At 47.0% G+C, this 20,177-nt stretch overlaps 1 long non-coding RNA gene across 2 annotated transcripts in view; it reads left to right on the forward strand.

Annotated features, from left to right (window-relative positions):
* The first annotated feature begins 1,243 nt into the window (after positions 1-1,243).
* Positions 1,244-20,177, forward strand: part of LOC140688422 (uncharacterized) — a 49,145-nt gene continuing 30,211 nt past the window's right edge. For both annotated transcript variants that reach the window (XR_012063106.1, XR_012063107.1), the window contains exon 1: positions 1,244-1,371. This is a non-coding gene — a long non-coding RNA (uncharacterized lncRNA). The remainder of the gene's footprint in view (positions 1,372-20,177) is intronic.

The raw sequence follows: 20,177 nt of genomic DNA on the forward strand, positions 1-20,177 counted from the left end.
CCTGAATCCTCCCTGTCACCATAGCCAGTGGCCTCGAAACTCCCCCTTGGCTCCAGCCCCGTGGGAAGGCACAAGGAATTCCCTGGCGGCTTGGCTTTCCACCTGAGAGAGCTGGGAGCCAGGGAGGGAGTGTGACGGAGAGGCCCGGGAGAGAGCTGAGTCTGTGGCACATGCCCCGCAGCGGCTCCTTCCCTCCTGACGCCATGGACCAGCTCCTGCCCAGACTGCCCCCACCCCGGTCCTGGAGGTGGGAGGGTGGGGAGGCAGGGGGAGAAGTAAGAGAGGGAGCAAGTGGAGCTGCAGGAAGTGAGAGGAGGTGGGAAGGAGGGAGCGGGCCTCCGTGTACAATGCCCCATAGATGCCTCTGGCTCTAAACCAGTTTCTTCACTGTGCCCCTGGAGCCTGGCCAGCCTCGCAAGCACTCTGTGCTGGCTGGCAGGGAGTAGGTGCCTGAAGAGAAATCTCTTTGATTTCTCCTGAGAGGCCTCACTTTCCAACTGAGAATCTTGAAGGTGACTGGGACAGGAACAGCTGAGGATCCAGTTTCAGGTTCTCAATGAATGGGAAGTGGTTTGGGGCTTTTCTCAGAATTTCCAAGATGTTTTCACATAAAACAAAGGCTCCAAAGTAGCAAAGACAATTCAGAGCTGGGAGGCAGGGGTGGGAGGGGTGGGTATCCTGACTCAGGCACAGTGAGACAAAAGAACATGGGCTAGCTAGCTGGGTGGCTTTGGGCCAGTTACTTAACCTCTCTGTGCCCCAGTTTCCTTATCTGACAAATGAAGATGATGGTTTCCTACAGTGTTGCTTCAAAAATTAAGTAAGCAATGACAAGTGTGACACCATATCTGAAGCGACCTGGCGTATTGCGCCTGGCACGTTATAGATGCTCAATAACTTGTTCTTTTTATCTGATGTTGTTGGTATCCTCTCATGTTTGTGCTAATCTGTTCAATCCCGTATCTGTCTATCTACTTATCTACCTACCTGTCTATTTATCTATCTATCATGTACCCAACCATCCAGGATTTAATCTTCCCAATCAGATTGTTAACACTTTCACTGCATGGGCCTATATTGTACTTCTGTGTAAGCATTCAGTAACCATTTTAATAGACTGATTATATTGGGGTCAGGGCAAGCCAGACCTCAAGTTAATAAAGTAGATATGATAAGGCTTCTTATCGCCCAACTTCAAATAGTGCTTCAATCTAGCACCAGCTTCTTCAATTTCTTTCAGATCAACTGAAGAAACGCTCAGATTGAGGGGTGTCCAGGAAAGCCAAGTTCTCCTCCAGAACACCCCACAGCCTCTGCACTGTCCAGGCCTCCTAGTTTCCAAATGTGGCCTCTCATCTCCGGATGCCTGAGGTCAGTGGTATTTCAGGATGTTCAGCTATGCAGACACACTGCCCACGGGTTACTCCTTCTGGTGTCCACCTCTTCGCCACATGGCTGCACACCCTCCTACGATGTGTCCCAGAAAAACAGAGGCCAGAGTGAGTGCCTTGCCTGATACCTTTATCACGATGCACATAGGAAACTAATAAGTCATGGTCATGCCACGCGTTTATATAGTACTTTGCAGTTTTCAGAGGTGTTTCATGTGCCTGGGCCCTACCTTATTTGAGCCACGTTATAATCTTATGAGGCAAGCAGGGTTTGTTCCTTTATTCTCAATTTGCTGATGAGGACACTGTGCCCAAGAGTCACACAGCTACTAAACATTAGAGCCAACACAGACTGGAACCCACGTGCTCGGATTCTGAGTCAACTCCTTACCTCGCATGTCTGTTCAGTGATGATGGAGAGTACAGAGGAACAGAATTCAAGTGAAGCCTCGGCGGGGAGACAGCCTTTGGATCCTCCCTGGTCTGGGAGGCTATGGTGGGGCCAGCCTACTTAGCACCTGCTTGTCAGACTAAACATGCCACTGATCTGCAGCCCCAGATGGAAACTCTAGGCAACCTTCATCCCTAGTTTCTCTCTCCCCTCCCGCCTTGTCAACATCTGATTGACCCCCACACCCCAGGCACCTTTTCATTTTGTCTCATCTGCCAGGGCCAGCTCAGGAGTGCCTTACCTTGGAGACCATGGTCTCTAATAAGAGGATTGCATGAACCAGGCCCTGTGCAAGATGAGCCTCCGGGGTGTAGAGAAAAAACATTAGAACTTCTGTGGCTTCAATCTATGGGGAAAACAATGCACTTTAGTAGTATTTACAGTGTGGGGTGGATACTGGCCTCTCATTCTGTTGGTCAGACTGTCTGAGGTCAAATACCAAGGTCACATTAGCCTGAGGATGGAGCAAGGGCTCCAAACATGGAGGGCTTGGCCCCCACTCCTTTTCTTTCAGTGTAACTTGACCTTCTGTAGTGCATGTGGGCTAGGTTAAATGGATTTATGATTTATTTTCACTAAATTAACTCTAAAGAAATGGACACGTGACTTAAAAATGAGTCCTGCAAAAAGGAAGTACTGAGAAAAGATGGCATTAATAGTGCAAACAGAAGCAAACAGCGAGAAAATGGTATTATTGACACTTTGCCTACTCAATGCCCACCATAACTAAACGTCCTCCAAATGAAGAGTTTTAGTGGGTTTCAAACCTTTTGGTTAAAAATACTAAAAATGCAAATAATGAGTTTGCAGGAACAATTTATCGACATCAGAGAAGATTGCAAGTTACCAGCTGAATTTAAGCAAAAGCCTTTGCATAGTTGGTAAGACTGAAAAATTAATATTTTAGTAAGCACAGCCAGCGTAGCACATTCCCATTTAGATCTCTGCACCTTAATGAGATATCTTTTTTCAATCCTGAAAGCTGTTAGAACCAAGTATCAAAATAATTTGAACTTAAAGCCAGATGGTCTAAATATTGAACTGCAGAATGTTAATACAAAGATAAAAGCAAACATAATAAAATGTTATCAACCACATTGCACTCACTACAAATATTAGTATTCATAATAGTTCCTTTCAGTGAAAAAGTTTTTTTCTTTTGGTATGGTTAATGAAATAAGAGCTCAAAAAGTGGTGTAATTACATCTTTAGCTCATCCATTTAAATACCTCTTTCTCTGTCTTATTGCGATATTGTGATTTATAATAAGAAGTATGTGTTTGTTGTTCGTCCCGTTCCTTGTGTTCAGCTCCTAAGACCCTTGGAATTTCCTAAGTGATAAGAGCTATAATGATGTTTTTGTTATGAGGTGACTTTTGGACTGACCCTAGGTCATCTAGGGATGAGGGCTGCTTCTCAGAGGAGCCAACGATGTGATAAGAAGTTTGGAACTTTCAGTCCCTCTTGGAACTCCAGGGAAGGGAAAGAGGCTGGAGATTGAATTAGTCACCAGTAGGTAAAGATTTAATCCTCCATGCTTAAGTAATGAAGCCTCTATAAAACCCCAAAAGCACGAGGTTCAGAAAGCCGGGTTGGTGAACACGTGGAGACTGGGGAGAGTGGTGCACTCAGAGGACATGGAAGCTTCCTGCCCTTTCCCCGTGTCTTGCCCTATGCATCCTTTCCGTCGGACTGTTTTAGAATAAACCAGCAGCCTAGTAAGTAAAATATTTTTGTGAGCTGCTCTAGAAGATTTACTGAACCCAAGGAGGGGGCCATTGGAACCTCTGATCTGTAGCTGGTTGATCAGATAGATGCGCAGGTGACAACCTGGACTTGTAATCAGCATCTAAAGGTGGGGGAGGGTGGGCAGTCTTGCAGGACCGAGTCCTTGACGTGTGGGATCTGATGTTGTCTCCAAGCAGATAATATCAAAATTGAATTGAATTGTAGGACACCCAGCTAGTGTCAGTAAATGCTTGTAGGTGTGGGGGAAAAACCCACTCATAGGAATTGGATGCAGTCACTACTTGAACATATATAACATATGTTAACATATTAGAAAATAAGACACGTATATGGTTTCTAAATAAGTAAATGTATGGAAAAGGAGGGTATAGTATCAAGAAAGTATGAAGACAGTTGGGCTGGGCTGTTGAAGAGGTTCCTGGCTGTTCTTTCAGCTTCCAGTCATATTTTGTCTACTACATATCACCAGAGTGATCTTCATAAAAACCCAGAGGGAAAGAAATCACTACTCTGATTTCTGCTCTCTCTTGAGCCCTCCCCTCCTCCTAGAATGAGTGGCAGCCCTTCAGCCTTCAGGGGCTGGGCAGGTGACTTGATGAAAGAAGACGACGGAGTGTAAGGCATGGTGGGAACCACGGTGAACAGGAGAGTTCTTGCCTAAAAAACATTCCAACTTAAAAAATTGGGTAGATGAGAAACCCTGCTGTGGCCTGGCAGTTGTGACCCCTAACAGGGCAAGGCTGACCTTGGAAGATGCTGTGTGTCTCTTGTTGCTTTGTCGCAGGCACTTTCTACGTTGTGGTCATTGCTGACTCTTGCTCATCTTTGCCCTGTTCTATTCCCTCTTCCTAGCCAAGTAAGCTTTTGTTTAATAAGCCTGGTTCTCCTCTGTGGAGCTCCTTGACTTTTCCTGCTTGGTGCTGCCCATGCATGTTGCTTTTGTTGGGTTTTATTGTTCTCAACACATCACTGACCTGCCTGTCTCCACCGATAAGTTGGGTGCTCCCTAAGGTCAGGTTCTTTGTCTTCTTAACTGATGCATCCCCAGTATCAAGGTCAGTGCCTTGGCCACATAATGGGTTCTCAGAAAGTCTCCTGAGCCAATGAATGCGTGCAAGCAAGTGATGGCACCAGTATACTGGGTAAGCAGTGTATTATCAGCTTTAGAATCTGCTTCCAATTTCTAATAATAGTAAGTATATACCTTTTCACCCTTTCACCCTCTCTCTGCAACCCTCCTCACCTCCAAGGCATAAATTTTCAGACTTTACGTGCTTGGAGAACTGGAAGAAAGTTAAATGGCAGGTGGTGGTGGTGAAAGTTCCTTTCTTGGCAGTGTCTCTGCAGTGGAGACAAAGCACACCGCTGAGACAGTGGTTCCTAAATCAATGGTTCCTGTGTCAGAATCACCAGAGGTACTTGTTAAAAATGCACCTTCTCAGGCCTCTCCCCAGACCTGCTGAATTGGAATCTCAAGAAGTGAGGCCGAGGAATCTGAAATTTAATAAGCTCCCCCAGGTAATTCTTATTCATCCTAAAATTTGAAGACAACTGCTGTCAGGTAGAGCTTCCATCTCATTCACTCACTGATTCTGTGGGTCAATATTACTCGATACCTACCAACCCCATGCCAGGCACTGTGCTAGGTGCAGGTGGAATATCCCTCCTTCCTCTTTTAAAGCTCACAGTTCAGAGGTGGAGGCAGACAGTAAAGAAGTAAAGAAACACATTCAACTACAACTTGTGATGAAAGCTCCGAAGGAAACAGACAGGCTGTACCAAGAGGGATTAAGGAGGAGTGTCCCTTTGAGAAGTTGACATTTAAGGTGATCCCCAGAGGATGGGAGGGAGTTGGCCATGTGTCAGGAGGGCAGGGGAGGCAGGGTAGGGGTTGGGGTGACACCTGTGGGAGCACCTGGTCCAGGGAAGTGAGTTCTGACTGGAGAAGCTGAGGGCTGGCCACGCCTCCTCAGGTGCCTTCCCACCTCAAACTCCGGGAAACTCATATTTGCAGTAACATACACCCTAGCTTCGACTTTGACCCTTCACATCTCCTGGGGTTCAGCCAGACTCCCATAGTCTGAGAATCCCAGAAGCTGGGGGAGGTTCCACTCCCTCTCTCCAACCCTGGCTGCTTTGTTCTTGTTCCCTCAATCGGCCTTTTCTTCTGAGGGGCTGGGTCACCGGCACCTTGAGGAGACCGTGCCAGAAGCTGAGAGTATTGAGACCTCAGAGATCACTCCCAAGCCACAAACACAATCACTGGCACTGTTGGCTATAGGGCAGGTGGAGAACGGTGGGCTGGACTGACCAGGAAGCAGTCCCTGATGAGGGCAGACCATCCACGCCTCTTACTGTGTACCCTGGGAGGCTGCGCCCCCCACCCGCCCCGGGAAGGTGGCTGGAGGAAAGGTCTGTTGCAGACAGCCTGCTCCCTGGCAGTGGAGCTTCAGAGCCTGAAGAGGGCAAACTGTCTCAGCAAGCCCCTGCCATCACCTTACTGTAAAGAGCTCACGCCCAGCACGCTCAGCCTTACCATATGCCCTCCACTCAAACAGACAAACAGACAAAAGACAAGAAACAAGACAAAAACAAACAAAACCTTAATGTCATTGCCAGAGGGTCAGACTATATATATAATGACCTTCAGAGCCGCTCATTAGCACCCTCGGGGCCAGCCCAAGTCCAGTCTGCCCACTGCTTCAGATAAAAACAGGCCCACAGCTAAGTTTCCTAATTCTTAGAAAGATAGGGCTTTTATTGCTTTTCCTTCATCCTTCCAACAGAATTTGAGAGCCTTCTATGTGCCAGATGTTCTAGGTGTTGGGGACGCAGCTGTGAACAAAACAGGCGAAGTCCTTGCTTTCATGAAACTTCTGTTCTAATGAGGGGACACAAACAGAAAGCAAATAAATATATATGTAGATGCTAAAGGGGATGGGGGTGGTAGGAGTTCTGTTTCGGGTGGGGTGATCAAGGAAGGCCTCTCTGAGAACAATAAAACCCAACAATGCCCCATTCCAGCTTCCCTCCTCCAACCTCTTGTCAATTCCCTCTTGTTAATACTCTTTCTGAAATTCTTTTACAATCAGATTTCTTCCCTGCTTAAAAATCCTTCAGTGGATTTTTTTTTTTCTAAATAAAATGCTTTCGGCAGGGCATTCAAAAGCCTTCAGTATCCGGCCTCAAGGTGATACTCACCCTTCATCACTCCCTTATTTTGCAGTCGTCACTCCATACTGACAGGCTCACAGGTGTCCAGATGCCATCCGGAGGGCTCTGGTTCTCTCTCTCTGCCTCCCCTCTCCCCCAACCCCCCAGCCCATCTTTGCACATGCTGTTCCCCTGCCTGGGACATCCTTTGTCTTCTCTGTCCTATCCATCAGGCCAAACCCAACAGGTCCCTCAGAGTGTCTCCTGTCCTGCCAGATTTTCTCCCTGTCCTCTATGCTGACCTCTCTCATAGCATCTACCATACCATAAACCATAGAATACCCATAGCTTGTATTCTTGCCTGCCCACCACACCAGACTAGGAACTCCTAGAGAAACTCAATCCTTAATGCTCAGCATAGAACTGGATACTCAGGAGGTGTTGAATGAATTAATAAATAGAGAAAAGAATCTCTTCTGTTTGTTCTCTGTCACCTTATTGGGCCCTTCCAGCATGCTTATTTTATTTAGCGAGAAAACGAGATCCAGCCTTTTTCTCCTAAGCAATGTCTCTTTCTCCCCACTGTCTCCTTAGGTTTTTTTTTTCCCTCTGATCTCTCCTTGTCCTCCTGCCTCATGCTGTCTGCCTCCCTTTCTGACTCTGCTCTGCAAGCCTGTGTCTGGGTTGTGGGTCTGGGGCCTGGACCTCCATACCTGCAGCTCTGCTCAGACTCCTCCTAGCTGACCCCAGCCTGTTTCCTGATGACCCAAACTTCTTCTGGGGCCCCTGATTTGAGATGGGCTGTGGGTCCTTGTGGGCTAGAACTGAGGCCATTTGAAGCCAGGGGGAGCTGACCTGGAGGCTACCCAAGTCTAAGGACAAAGGCAGGCATTGGAGCTGCCCATGCTGCTGAAATTCAGATCCTAAAGAGTCATCTGTATGGACCACATTGACTGTAGACCAGACTTGGCCTTGGGGATCCCCAGCCACCACCTTATACATGACCCTGCTCTACCTTCCACTGGTATCCATTTTGGTCTCGAACATCAGTAACTTGATCTCTCTGACCTGACATTTGCTTAATTCACTGCTTTGCCTTGAACGTGATGACCAGACTGTCTGACCTCTGGTCATTCTCTCAATGACCACATCCTCCTGCATGCTTCCAGTCATTTCACACTCATTGACTGGGTTGGGCTCCTTGCTAGACTCTAGGTTGAGAGTCAGCAAATGTTTTCTGTAAAGGGCCAGATAGTACATGTTTAAGGCTTTGAGACACACGGCATCTACTCACCCCTGATGCTGTAGCACAGAAGCAGTCACAGGTAATAGGGAAATGAATAGGCGAGGTGATGTTCCAGTGAAACCTTATTTACAGGAACAGGTGCTGGACAGGATCTGGCCCAGGGCCTGGAGTTGGCTGACCTTGTCTCTAGACTGGTGATGACTCATGAACCCAACCGAGCTTGTGCCCAGAGCACTGCCCACTTGCCATGATTGGGTTCCTTTGAAATTAAGCATTTGAAAACTGAATTCATTTCTGTAATTCTCCCCACCAAATCAACACTTGTGCCGTCTTTCTAATTTTCTTTTTAACATAAATTCCCATTAGACTTGTTCTCCGAGGTCTTCCAATCAACTTTCTTTATTTCTTTTCCTAACACTTTCCCTACCTCCGTGAGCATACAGTCTCAGGATTGTCGCTTCTCCTCTAGTCCGTGGATGGCCCCTTAGAACTGCTTGCTGTGGGGCCCTAGCCAGGGGCAGCTGGTCTTCACCCCAAGGCTCTCAAAGCTGCTTCACCCAAGATCCATTACAAACCCAAACTGGCTTGGGTGGGAGGAGCTGTTCCCCTCTGCACTGGACAGACTCCAACTTCTTTTTGAGACCAGGCAACACTCTTCTCCCATCAGAGAGTCAGAAGATAACACTGGGCTAATCCGTGGTCCCCCCTCCCACAGCATCTACCTCCAAACCCTCCAGCTCCTTCCTGAAAACCCACACCCAGTGCTCTGCCTTTGCTTCCACAACCATCCTTGAACTTGTGCATCATTCATCAATTCATAAGTGTTTATCAGGTGCCTTTTAATGTTCCAGGAACAAAACAGACACAGTCCTTGCCCTTATGAGCATTCAGGTCAGCAAACATTTTCTGAAAATAGATAGATAGTAAGTATTTTAAACTTTGTGGACCTCATGGTCTCTCCTACCACTCAATGCTGCTGTTGTAATGCAAAAGAAGTCACAGACAATAAATACACAAATGCCGATGGCTGTGTTCCAATAAAACTTTATTTATAAAAACCAAGTGGTGGGCAGGATTTGGCCCACAGGCTGTAGTTTGCCAGTTACAATTGTTGTATGTTTTACAATGGCTTCATCCTGGTGTTGTTTAAAAACTGTGATTCTGCGAAACACCAACGCCTGAGAACTGAGAAGTAAAATGATTCCTTAAGAAAACGCAGTAACACAAAACCTTTGGAAAGTGCATTTGATGACGAAAAACAAAAATACCAGAAATATCCAGAAATATCCCAGCTCAACTTGTCCTCGGACAAACACAAAATGAACTTGGATGTGCCAACTAAAAATTGTCACTTGCCATCTGGTTCTATAAGAATGAAGTCACTAGCCACTGCAGTCGCTGACCTTCAACCCACCCTGAAAGGAGTTCAGGTCTGAGATCAGGAATAAGACACTGTGCTCTGTGAAAACTGGCAGAACAGGCCTTCACATAGATATTTTCAGGAGAAGATTTTATGAACCCAATTTCTTCCACCTTTGAATATCTAGAAAAGCACTAAAATCATTCACAGTGACATCTGCTCCTCAACCTCCTGTCAAAATGTCTGCGTGACTGCACATACCTCCCTTCACTAAAATCATATATGATGCTGACTTTCCCTCCCACCTCTTTGGAGGAGTTCCTCAGAGCTATCTGAGAGGCTGTCTCCTGGGCAATAGTCCTCATTTTGCCCCATATAAAACTCAACTCTCACGTTGTGCATTTTTTCCCAGTGGACAGTTGGATGAAAAACCTCTCATCCTCAAAGGTCACCTTTACAAGGCCACCAACACACTAATTCAAATCCCTACTTCTTCCTGTTGGAATCTTTCAAGAGTTTCCACCTTGATGCTTTTGCCTCTGTTTGCTTCCATCTACCACACACTGCCCTAGGCCTCTTTCCAAAATGTAGATCTGATTATGTCACTCCCTTCCTCAGAAGCTATCAATGGCTCCCCATTGCCTCTAGCAGAAAGTTGGCAGTTCCATATTATGCCATTTCAGGCTGCAATGGTCTCTCCCAACCTACTTCCCTAGCCTCTACTCCCACTACAAGCTCACTCTCAACATGCTGTGCCCCATGTCCCAGACACTCCAGCCTGTTCTGTCTTTTCCTCCCTCTGAAATTTTGTTTTTGCTGCTTCCTTCACCTGGAATACCCTTTCTTTCCCATTTCCCTCCTTATTCTTTAAGACACACCTCAAATGCTTCTCCTTTCCCAGAACCTCCTAGTTGGAGTGAATCTCCTTGTCCCCACAATATAGCCGAGTGCTGGAGTTGATTGGCTACACATTTTTCTCCCTTAGTATTGAAAGCTCCTGGAAGTCAGGGGCTGTGTTGTTAATCATTGTGGCTGGTCCACCGCCCTCTTCCCTGTGTCCAAGTGCTTGGCACAAATTAGGGATTGAATAAATTGTCAAATTGAAGAGTTTTCTATAGGCTCTTTTAGGAACCTCTGACAGACGGGGATGGGGGCATGGTGACTGTTGGATATCCTCCCCAGCTAGGCGATTAACTCGGAGAAAAACCAGGAAGGACTCTGAGAGCTTTTTGGAGACCGTATCCCAGTGGTTGGGAACCCACTCCAGCTGACGCCGTATTATTTTCCCATTTGCAAGAGCCGGGTGGCCTCCTCCTTTCCCCAGCCTCTTCCCCTTCTCTCCAGCTCCCCTCTCTGGCTGTTCTCCAGGGGAAATTCATGTCTGTAATGGTGGAATAATTAGCTCCCAATCCTGGCATGCATTAACCTCGAATTGATGGTGTCAGCTAATGAGAGACAGGGAGCAGGAGGTCTCAGGCATTAGGCGCCTCTAACTGCATTTCTTTCTCTAGGGCCTGGCTTGCACTGAGCCACGGCTAATCATCTCCCAGGCCCTCGCACAATTTTTCACTCCCAAGTAAGAAAGATCATTATAGGTTTTCCCACACTCTTATGACATCAGCAATCTCCATTTTAGTCAAATCTTTCCCCTCACCCCAAAATAAGTGGGGCAACATTTTTTCCCCCCACAAAGATATCTTTACCTTTTTGGTTCAACAGAAAGTAGCAAGTTGTAACCCTCACTTACTAACTGTGAACCTGGACAATCTGCTTGGTGTGAGTCTGTTTTATCTGTACAGTGGGGATCATTATAGTAGCTACCTCATAAGGTTGTTCTGTGGATCCAATGACCTGATCCATGTAGGTGCTCAGCCAGAGGGCTGCACTCAGTCATGGCAGCTGTCATGATTATTACCTGGTCCAGGTGAGCGCTGGAACCCTATACGCTCTCTGGACCTCAGTATCCTTTTCTCCAGAATAGGGGCTGAGATGGGCATCAGTAACTCTCAAGTGGAATGCTGGGATGGGATGGTTCTTAGGTCTCCCCATCACCCTTAACTATACATGTACCCAATTCGGCTGCTGCTGCTTATCTCTGAAAGTCTGGTGCGCTTTGTTCCATTCACCAACATAAAAGATTTCTCTACTAGTAGTCGTAATAGTCCCAGTAACAGGACTGGAGAGAAATGACTTCCCGAAGAGCTTCAATTAGAGCTGCCCCCTGCCGTCGGGAGAAGTCATTGCACCTCACCAATGGTTTTTGTCTCTGGCAACCAACTGTATCAGTTCACTTAATAATCCTTGTATCGTATGGTGTTTTACAGTTCAGAGAGTTTTTCATCCCAGTGGTCTCAATTCACCCCCCCAAATAATCCCATGGGATAGCTGGAGTAAATGTTATCAACCTCAGTTTATAGATGGGAATGTTCATTCATTCAGTGAGCATTTGTGGGGCACATTTTTTACAAGCTGCCCCAGTTCAGATGTTCTGAGGCTGAGGTGTCATTGTTCCAAGTGGTGGCTCTGGGTCAGTGTTCCAGGCCTTCCTGTGTTGGGTCCAATGTGCCCTTGCACCCCACCACATCCCTTTTCTGGAGTTGGCCCCAGTCACTACCCCTGATTCCTAGCAGTGAAGCCCTCATCCAGGCAGCTCCCGTGGTCTTGTTTGCTGAGCCCACAGCTCCCTGGTAAATTGCTACTCACCCTCTAAGCTCCAGCTCATCTCCTGTGGAGCCCTCCCTCACTTTGCCTTTCTTCTCCCCTTCCAGCGTGGTACTTTGGATTCATCGCCATAACCACATTTATCACATTGTAGTGTGATGACTTATGTACACTGCTGCCTGTCTATCCCTGCATCCTGCCCCCTCCAAATACATCCCCATCCAAATACAAAGCCACAAGTTGGGAAATTCGGGAGGTCAGGGGCCCTTTCTATCATCTGCATCTGGCACAGGTTCAGTAAATGTTCATTGAATGGATGGAGTAACTCTGAATAGGTCATTCCCTCCCTGAGTAATGTTGGTATCTTACATCCTCTGGCTGCAGTTGAGTGCAGAAGGGGGTGGGGACGGAGGGGACAGAGAGTCATTGAAGACAGAAGCAGGTTACCAAGCCTGGTACCTCTGTGCTTCTTGGAGTGGTCTTGTTTCTAGATGTCCAGTAGCCATTAAAGACATGTGCTCTGCGGCCCGTATTCTTTCCTCCCAGCAGATCCAGCGTCAGGAAATTAGACAGAAAACAGCCAGGCAACTTGCTTAAAGAAAATGAAAGAGGGAATTAATGGTGAAGATCTCTCAAGTGCCAGGCTTCCTTCTTACTAAGTAATACTGTCCCCATTTTATAGATGCGTCAACAGTCCCAAGGCTCAGTAAGCTTGGATTTTATCAGACAGACAACCAAGAGCTAGCAGAAGATTAATTGGGGAGCCACCTGCTTGCCATACATGGTGTGGCAATACGACACATCAGTTAGAGAACAGCTCCAGTTCTGAGGTTGCACGGTTGGCGCCCAAAGAGGCAGTAAGATTTAAGTGGGGAAATCTCTTCGCTGGAACTACAGATTAATTGTAGATTCCCACTTCACTCATCAACTCTGTAGACTTGGTAAGAAAGTGTAAACCACTCAACCAACTTCAGTCCCTACTGCTGAACACATATATGTGGCAGCACTAAACATACATTTTGTCCCCTGAAGACAGCACATAATAATGAACCTGAATAGATCCTTCATTCTCCAGCCAATATGTAAATGCAGACATTTCCTCCTATAAGTTTAGAGAGAGAAGGTCCTAATATCATCATTAAATTTTATTTTTCCAGTGGCTTTTGGGACTGAAGATCCTTCTCCACTTCCTCCTACTTTTCTAATGATCAAAAACCTTCCTTCATTTTAAAGATTAGAAAATTGGGGCCCTGAAAATGTAAGTGAATTGCTCCAGATCCCAACTGGGGTCAATGGCAGAACAAGTGTTGGGGGTGAGAGTTGTGATTCCAGAGCATTTAAAAGTGAGGATGCACCGATGCAATTGCCTAAGGATTTTTTTTTGATACAAACAAACAAACAAACAAACAAAAAGTCATCCTCTGTCTTCTACTTGAATTATCTGGATTCCAAGGCCAGAGGCTGTTGATTTGCCACCCATGTTTTCCCTAGGGTCTGTAAGATGGGTCTTCACATCCCAGGAAGAGCTAACTGGACAGTGGAAGGAGTGAAAAAAGCATCTCCCTTCTTGCACTGCTGCCTGCACATCCAAGGGGCCAGATAAGGCAGGCTTTCTGCTCAGAGCCTCTTAGCAGGGCTTTCAGTGAATGGCGGCACAATAAAAAACATAGCCCCCTCTCTGCTGCCCTCCCATGCCAGAGGAGCTTGCAAAGCAGGGAAGCAGCCATTCTTGCTCCTCATTTCTGGGATTCCCTACTCTGCCTCGGTAGCTTTGGCTGCTGCCGTGGGGACGTCTCTGCAGCTGTGTTTTATATGTAACTCACTAAGAAGCGTGTATTAAAAATGTCCTCTTTCACTCCTATGTAGGGTAGTCAGATTTGGCAAATAAATAAAAATACAGGACATTCAGTTAAATTTGAATTCCAGGTAAACCACGAATACTTTTTAAAAAATGTAAGTATGTCCCAAATATTGCATTATTTGGTGCTTATCCTAAATTTAAATTTAGCTGAGCATCCTGTATTTTATGTGGCAGCTCTACTCTCACCACAAGGAAAATGGCCCTATCTCCATTTTCTCTGACCAGAGAGCAATTGTTTACACTTGTTTTTTCTGTGATGATCTGCTTTGAGCTTGTTAAAATAATTGGTCAAAATATACATGTGCCTGGGGAGTTCAGATGTCTGCATTTCCAGGAGAGTGTAGGAAACTGAATCCAAATATTGATATTTCTGGTGATTAATCATTAGCAGTGTTTATGCCTGATGCCAGCTCCTTGTTTTGACTGAGCTGATAGATTAGATTATCGAAAAACAGCAGTCAGTCACTTGCTTCTACCTGAGCTCATATCGTTAAGCATCCTTACTTTTCGGCGGATTGTTCTGGTGTTTGTAACCATTAGAGTTAGTGTGTAATTGAGCCACGGAAAATACCTGCTTGAGGCTAGAGCCTCTCTGGCTCTGTAAACAGTACCTTTACTGACTGAGCCAATAAACTGTTCAGACCTAAGAGACTGTCCTTCCCCACCAATAACTTCGAACTAAGGTGGCTCTTCAGGAGTTACAGAATAAAATTCACACAATAGGAAATTAGCTGTAGACATTATTCCAGAGGATGACAGAGGTGTATTTGGAAAGCCTGAACGTCCAATCAAGGTGCCCTGGGTACTGTCTCTGGGACAAGTCCTGCCGTGGAGTCGAACCAGGAGACGGCAGGTCTGCAGGAGAACCGTGTGGTCTCTGAAGAACACTGGTTATCCAGAGGGGAGGGTGAGCTTGGGGCCTTGAGAAAGGGAACTTGCAGAATAAGAACTTGGCAGTGTTTACTGAGGACCTTTCAAAGGAGAGAGGCTGGAATCTGCCAGGGAGTTTTCAGATCGCTGGAAAGGTGCTGTCCATTGTGGGGGAAGAAGGATAGTTCATGAAGCCTCAGCACAGTTCTGGGCGACACCCTACCCCACCCCATGCCCTCTAATTTCTCTCGGCTTTGACTTCAACCCAAGAAGTGATGTTCTGTTCATGATTTGGTTTCCCTTTCGGATTTGCTTACCCAGACATCAACACTGACTGTGTAGCATACCTGTTCTGGCTCCCTCCCTCCCTCCATTTCTTCCTTCCTTTCCTTCTCTTTTTTTTTTTTTCTTCTTTTCTTCCCCTCCCTCTCCTTCCTCCTCCCCTCTCCATCTTGTTCTCTTTCTGTTCTTGTTTTTTTTTCTCCTTGTAGATCTATTCCTCAGAATAAATTAGTGTAGTGGAGTGAATTCTGGTATGTACATGAGCTTCTTGTGAGCCTGGGTAGTCTGAGTCAGTTCCCCTAATGTCTGGCCAGCTTTCAGGGCACTGGCAAAGTCAAGCTGCTAGACTTGTAATGCTGGGGGCCAGGCCCTAGAACTCGGCACCCACACTGAATCCTTCTGCTCCAGAGCTCAACCCACCAGCTCACCTGGCAAATTCTCCGAGCTCTCTTGAACTGCAACATCCTTGGGCGAATATGTAGTCAGTGTTGTGGTTTATAACCAATCTGGTTTTGCTTTACTACTGCAAATACTGCTTGTACTTTTCCAGAGCCTTTGTATCGTATTGTACGAATTCTTATAGATGGGCAGGCACAGTCCTCTTCTGGAGTGAAGAGAGGCAAAAACACGCAAACAAATACATTGTTGACTACTGGGCATGTAATGGTGGACAATATCCAGTTGAACACTACTCTTTAAAGAAAAAAAGACAAGTCTTCCTCAGGTGAACAGAGGGGAGGGGAACCTGATGCCGCAGAGAATGCGGTGTTCTTGTGACCCCTGAGCCACGGATTTAGCACTTCAGGTTGCCTGCCGAGTGTTCCTTTCTTTCAACCATGTGAGAAACAGGCCACAAAGCCTTTACATTGAGTAGCTGTTCACTGCTTGCTTCCCTTGGAAAGACGCCAACTGGCTGACCTTTCTGCATTGCTATCGAAAAGATGAGTAACTGTTTGCGGTTGTAAGTGCATACGGAGCAGGTACACTTTTGTCATCATCTTCTACATCATCTGTAGTGTGTGATGAAGGGGTCCTTATGGCAGGTGAAGGCTGGCTGTTGTAGCAAATGCCATCACTCTCCATTCTGGAGATTGCATCTGCCGTGGGAACGGTGAGCCAAAAGAAATGACCAGGGTGACATTTCAGGTTCCTCTCCATTTGGTAATGTTTTTGAGTCCTACTGCTCAGGAGGCTGACTTAATATAAGAAGAAGGCAGCTAATTTAATTTAAAGGGAGGCTTACTTACTCATTAAGTAAATATTAACAGAGCACCTGCTGTGTGCTCAGCACTGTGATGCCCTTTCAGCCTAATGGGAACAAATGTGAGAAACAAACATCTCGTTTGCTGGTTCAGTGATGACCAGCAATGTGTGGTTTGGGGGCCTGGACCTCTGTTCTTGTTGTGCACGTTAAAACTACAGGTCGCCACTAGGTCATGAAGACGAAGATGGAGCTGAGGACCACAGATATAGGTCAAAGCTGGGAGGGCAGGGCAGGGCTGGTCTGAGCAATGTCCAGACCTGAGCAAGGATCTAAGAACCCCCTAACATTCCAATCCACATCCCCCAGACAGAGCGTCTGGGTCTAACTTTCTATATCTGATGCCTTTAGCCAGGCAAATTGCTGGCAAGGTAAGTGGTTAAAATATTAGATATGGTGTCAGGAGCTAGGAAAGCCATAGGAATGGAAGGGGCATCCATTCATTCACTCATTAATTCACTCATCAAACATTTATTAGTACCTGTTCTTGAAAAACAAAGATAAATAAAATATGTTACCTTCCCTCAAGGAGCTTAGAGCCTCAAGGAAAAGAAAGGCAAATAATAGTGATTAGAGGTACTAACTGAGTCTTGCTATGTACAGTACTTTTGTGCCAGCCACTAATTTCCTCTGGGTGACAGAAAGAGGGTCTGGTGTCACTTGTACATGCTGTGGATTACATTACAGGAGAGGAACCCTGAGCTCAGGGAACTCAGATCTTTTTTAGTGGATAGTAAGCCTACCTGCCCGTTGCTTTGAAGGGGGACACTAGGTACCTTCTGAGGCCATTTGCTACACAAACATTCTTGGAAAGATAATCTATAACCAGGACAATGTCCGTCATCACAAGATGTACAGAAACACAAGACTCTTGGAAAACTGCTTTCCCAAAATGATCAGTTTTCTTTTTTTAGGATGACAGCTTTTGTGGAAACAATGAGAAGGAGATACTGAGGGAAGTCATTGGCCTTGGTATCAAAATGGATTTTTGCCCTCCTCCTGTAGGACTCAATGGTGGGGTATGGCCATGGTGAAACGGGTAAACGTGGTCACCGGCAGGAGTGCGAAGGGGGTGTGGACACTCTCTCCTATTGGCCAATGGTGAAGACTTTGCTTTATGAAGAACATGTGGCTTCATCCTGTTAGCATCTCAGGGCAGATACCTGAAGAGAAAGGCAGTCTGCCCAGGGTAGGCATGGAGGGGCACGTTGTGTCCAATTCAGCATGATGTCCTGAAGGAAGGAAGGAGATTACAGTCTGTTGAGGGCCTACTACATCCCAGGCTCTGCGATCAACATTTCTACAACTTCCATTTCGCTTAGCCTCATATTAACCCTTTGTCTTTTTTATTGTGGTAAAATACACATCACATAAAATTTACCTTTGTGACCATTTAAAAGGGTATGATTCAGTGTCAAGTTCATTCATAAGGTTATGCAACCATCACCACTGTCTAGTTCCAGAGCATTTGCATCACCACAAACAAAAACCCCAGACCTATGAAGCAGTCACTCCCCACTGCTCCCTTCCCCTCAGCCTCTGGCAACCACCCATCTGCTTTCTGCCTCTATAGATTTGCCTACTTTATATATTCATAACAACCTTTTGATGTAAGTATCGCTGTTCCCATTTTACAGATGAGGAAGCCACAGCTCAGAGAATTTTGCACCTGCCCAAGGTCACAGAGCTGGTAGGGGATGAATGTGATGGGTTCTGCACTGAGCTCTCCAGATAGAGGAGGAAGGTCGTTCACTTACATGGCCCTTGAACTTGGCTTAGAAGGGCCCTCAGGAGCATGCCCCGTTAGTGCGTTCAGGGCATGGAGCAGGGCAGAGAAGGGGGAGCAGGAACCCTGGGCCCTGGGCAAAGCAGGCAGGGAGGAGAGGTGCTCCACATGGAGGAGGGGTCCAGCATGTTGCCAGGGAGTGGCTGTCAGCCAGCAGAGCCAGGGCCCCCGGTGGGAGGCTCTCTCTTGCTAAAGTGACATCTAGGGCAGGGGCAGCACCCTGATTCCACGGGCTCCCCCAGCTCAGCAGCCTGCAGCCCCCCTGCTTCACATCTAACAGCTCTGTTTATGAAGGGTCAGCTTGCCTAGAAAATGCCCCAGGAAGTCAGCTGGCTTGGGTTTCTTCTACTCTAGGGAAACCCAGATTGGTCTTTGGGTGAATGTCTCTCTCGTCAGCTGCCAACACCACCAGGCTGCCTGGGGGGCTGAGTGACTGAGCGGGAGTTCACGAATGGCCTCTGGTCGGAGGCAGCTGCCACCTGACGCCTCCTGATGGCTGTGTGAGCCTTTTGTTCATCTCCTGGGAACCCATGAGAAGCTGGGTCAGAGCGCCGCACACCCACGGCAGCCTCCTCCTCCAGCCTCAGGGGGCCACTTTCTGGGCCTTCATCCAAGCCACTGGGACTCAGGGAGCCCCTTTTCTTGCTTGGGGGTGTATGGGAGATGTTTAGGTGTGTTCCTTCTTAGATTTCCATAACTCAGTAGGCTCATGGTCTCTCCCTCTGGGGAGTGTTGGCCTCCCACCTTCCAGCACTGGGGGTGGGGGGAAGTGGGGTTCCTCTGGGGTGCGCTGGTGCACCCTCTCCTCCTGAATATCTCTCTCACTGGGTATGGCATCCCTCAGCCCCGAGGGTCCTCAGAAGGGTTAAGCATTCAGCAAAATGAGCCCTTCCAGATGGGCTGTGCCGTAGCAGCTGTCGTGAAGGACCTCCGCCAGCCCCTGAGGGCCTTTGGGACACAGTCGTGACTGCATCTGGCTTAGTCTGACTCCAATCAGATAAGCCAAGAGGTGAGGCACGTGGCTTCCTCCTGGCAGTGATCTGGGGGAGCCTGCTCCTTGGGGTTAGAATGATGACCCTACAGTGACGGCGGGGAGCTGGCGAGTGGGAAGGAAGGGGGCTGGATGGATACAGGAGACACCTGGCTGCCCACAAAGATGCATCCTGGGACAAGTACTCTATTCCCACTCAGCAGAGCCTCCGCAAAGGCCAGACCCACCTGGGTTCACCCAAGTCTGCCATGAGTGGCCGTGTGAACTTGGGTAAATTCCTTTGTCTCAATAAGCCTTCACTTCCTCATCTGTAAAAGGGGAAAATGGGGGTAATACCCACCTCATGAGTTGCTGTGAAGATTAAACGAGAGAATGCATGTGGTGGGCAATAAGTGTAAGTTTATTAAAGTCTAGTTATTGGAGACTTTGACCTCTCTTGTAGCATTCATGTATCTTAAGAGAATGAGTAGATTTGCTCTTGGCCCCATATCACTGGGCCTCAGAGCCTGACCCAGTCCTTTTTGGGGCATTTTTCTGATCAGTCCCCCTGGTCCTGGCCTCTATCTGACCCAGGAAGGGACCTCAGGCTTCCAGTTTCTCAGTCCTCACTCTGGGAAGTGAGGGCCCCCTCTCCCATTGCTGTGTGACTCTGTAACTAAAGGCTGCAAGCTACATTTCTGTTCCTTGAGTGAGGAAAGCCGGCTTCCACCCTCCTACCTGATCCCCTTAAGACTCCCACCCTCTCTGCTTACCTACTTTTGTTTAGAATGATTGAACCTGCATGTGTAATCCCTACTGTCCTGTGGCTTGGGAGGCAGAAGAGAAACATGGTTGTGTATGCTTTGGAGCCAGATGGCTTGGGTTAAAATGCTGGCTCTACCATTAATTGTCTAGGCAAACTTGGGCAAGGATCTTCACCTCTCTCTGCTGTCACTTCACCCTAAGATGCAGAAGTCATCATTATATCTATATCTATATCTATATCTATAATGATATATATATCTATATATATATCTATATATATATAGATATATATATATATCAGGGCTATTGGGCAGATTAGAAGCGCTAATACCCACAGAGATACTTAGGACAGAGCGTGGACAAGGGAAAGG

This window comes from Vicugna pacos, chromosome 22, assembly GCF_048564905.1.
Source record: "Vicugna pacos chromosome 22, VicPac4, whole genome shotgun sequence".
Taxonomy (NCBI): domain Eukaryota; kingdom Metazoa; phylum Chordata; class Mammalia; order Artiodactyla; family Camelidae; genus Vicugna; species Vicugna pacos.